The sequence below is a fragment of the Volvox carteri genome (assembly GCF_000143455.1).
Source record: "Volvox carteri f. nagariensis unplaced genomic scaffold VOLCAscaffold_17, whole genome shotgun sequence".
Taxonomy (NCBI): domain Eukaryota; kingdom Viridiplantae; phylum Chlorophyta; class Chlorophyceae; order Chlamydomonadales; family Volvocaceae; genus Volvox; species Volvox carteri.
The window spans coordinates 631181-633680 of NW_003307560.1; positions in this window are offsets into that span (position 1 = coordinate 631181).

A 2500-nucleotide genomic window follows, 5' to 3' on the forward strand; every position below is an offset into this window, starting at 1 on the left:
ACGCTACCGGGCGGAGAGTGCTGCCAAGCACATGCGATTCTGCGGATCCGGCCCCCTTTGAAGTTGCAAAGGCGCAGGCAGTGCTTGAGTTTTCGCAGGGGATACAGGGGTTTCCGGAGCCGGGCATTCCCCGATGCGAATGGAAGGGGGTGGGGGGCCCGATCAACCTATCCTAGCAGTATACTGGTGGAGGAGCATTTACAAAGCTCGCAACTCGTAGAGTTGGGTGCAGGAGAGGGAGAGGCCGGGGAGGGGATGGACAGGATGGGGAAGCATCTTGGGTATCTTGGTCGTGGGAATGGCGACGGGAGGAAACGTAGCTGCTGGTTCTGATGGGAGGGAAGTGAAGTGGGTTTGGGATAGGGTTTTGCCGCAACCGACCCAACCCGACCTAGGTAGGTAGGTAAGCGAGTGTGGCCGTTACATTTGGTGCATCAAACTGGTAGCAGTGCGAGTTGGTTTGGTGCCGCCCTTTCGCGAAGTTTAGCGCGGCCAGTGAGCTTGCTGCTGTGCGCATGTGCCCGGTCACCTGCCGCGTCTGGGAAAGAAAAGTAGCTGAGCTCCGAGTCCCGCCTGAGTGCCTTTCCTGACCTAGGTGTGGAAGGAGTGGAAGGAGTGGAAAGAGTGGGAGAAGAAAGGTTTTGGGATTTAGCTTGCCTGAGAACCAACCGTGGCCCGAGCATTACACATACAGATATGCGCCTCGCTTTGTCCTGACGGTTTTGCTTCGATTTGTTCCATATCTTTCACCGACTCACCCGCCGTCCCAACCCATTTGTTATGTGTGTAACGCGGGTAACGCGGGTGACGTAGCGCAGGGAAACTCCCCGTAGGGGTGACGGCCAAGAGTGTACCGATGCGGCTTTGAGCTATCATGAACGTAGGAGTACTCCTGATCGGGGGGTTGTGGGACGGTGGTCCCACAACACAATAATGAGCGGCAGCAGCAGCGGTTGACGACGGGACGACTAAACCGATGGGCAGGCGGAACGAATGGACAAACGAATGGACGAACGATTGGACGAGCGAATGGACGAACGCACGGCGTAATGATGATCCACCGTCCTAAAACCTCACTTTAATGTGCACAAAGTGTATTTATTTGTACATACATGCATGCGCGGCTCGCTGCCATGCAAGGACTCTTTATAGATGCCCCTTGCTTTATAGATGTCCCGGCGTTGCTTTCATTATCATTCCCCCAAATCAACATAGGCTTGTTTCATGTGCCCATATGGTTTATGATGTGTGGAACAGGGGGGCATATCTTCACCCGTGGCAGCTACCCTGCGAAACCCTGCCTTCCCTGGTATTTTGGGGCACCCTCATCCAGTCACCCTAGTCAACTTCTCAGTGGATCGCTCAGGCTCCGCACCCATCACCAGCATCCAACGGAATCTGTCGGATCGACAGCGGCCCAACTACATTCCTGATCGGCAAGTTTATCCCAGGTCACCACCGGCCATCGACCAGGGGCGCTTTACCTTCCACCATCGGAAGGAATATTCGATCCTTACAAGTCTCGATCCCGGAATCTCCCGGGAGCATTGGCCGTGCTTTACCAGTAGTGCCTAACCTAGTGTACGTTTATGTTACCCATACATCCATCGCATCACGCCGCGCGCCACCCTGGATTCCTATCCTGCCGCTCAGCAATTGATGTATGTGGTGCTGTAGGTGCGTATGTAAGTCGTAGTCTGCTGCTGTCCGGCCAGACAGGTGTAGATGCACATATCCGCAAGTGAAAATCTGCCCACTCGCGATCGACGACTTGCTGCTTATTTCTTTTTTAACCTTTACAGCGATATCGATCTAAATTTCACCTTCCTGGATGCGACCAAAAAGATAGACGTGCTTCCAACAGAACCGGGTATCACCCTGCTGGGGTACTCGCTTGGGGTCAAGTAGTAGCTCCCTGTAGCAGCTACTGCCACTACAACAAAGAACACAAACATTGCGGGCCAGTGCTCGCTCTAGGGCTAATGCCATCCCGAAAACGACAGCATCAACGCAGGAAACGTTCCTGGAGCCGCCATCCGCGCGTTTGTGAGCCAGCAGCCCCCGTCGCGCACGCACTGCCGATGACCGCTGAGCAACAAGCACTGCTCCTGCGGATGCATATCGAGCAATATAGGGTCTGCTATGGTTGACACTACTGTCTGATACAGTTTAAGGTCCTGGATTCAATTCCTGGGGAAACCCCCGACATTGTCGGGAGCGTGGGATTATGGCTAGCTGCTGAGATGTGGAGTTGAGGTCACAGTTGGTGGATCGAGATTCGTACGCTGGATTGGTAGCGATTGCTGAACCCTCTGTCTTTGCGGATGTTCGGGTGAACGGATGAGGAGGGATTCTAGAAGGCAGGATCAACCGCCTTGGACTTCTAGTTCGTATGGCGTAGTACAGTGTGGTAATGGTGGATGGGGCTGAATGGTGTGATAAATTGTAGAAATGACAATCTGTTCAAATGGCCCAGAAGCCTTCCACTCTATAAGAATTC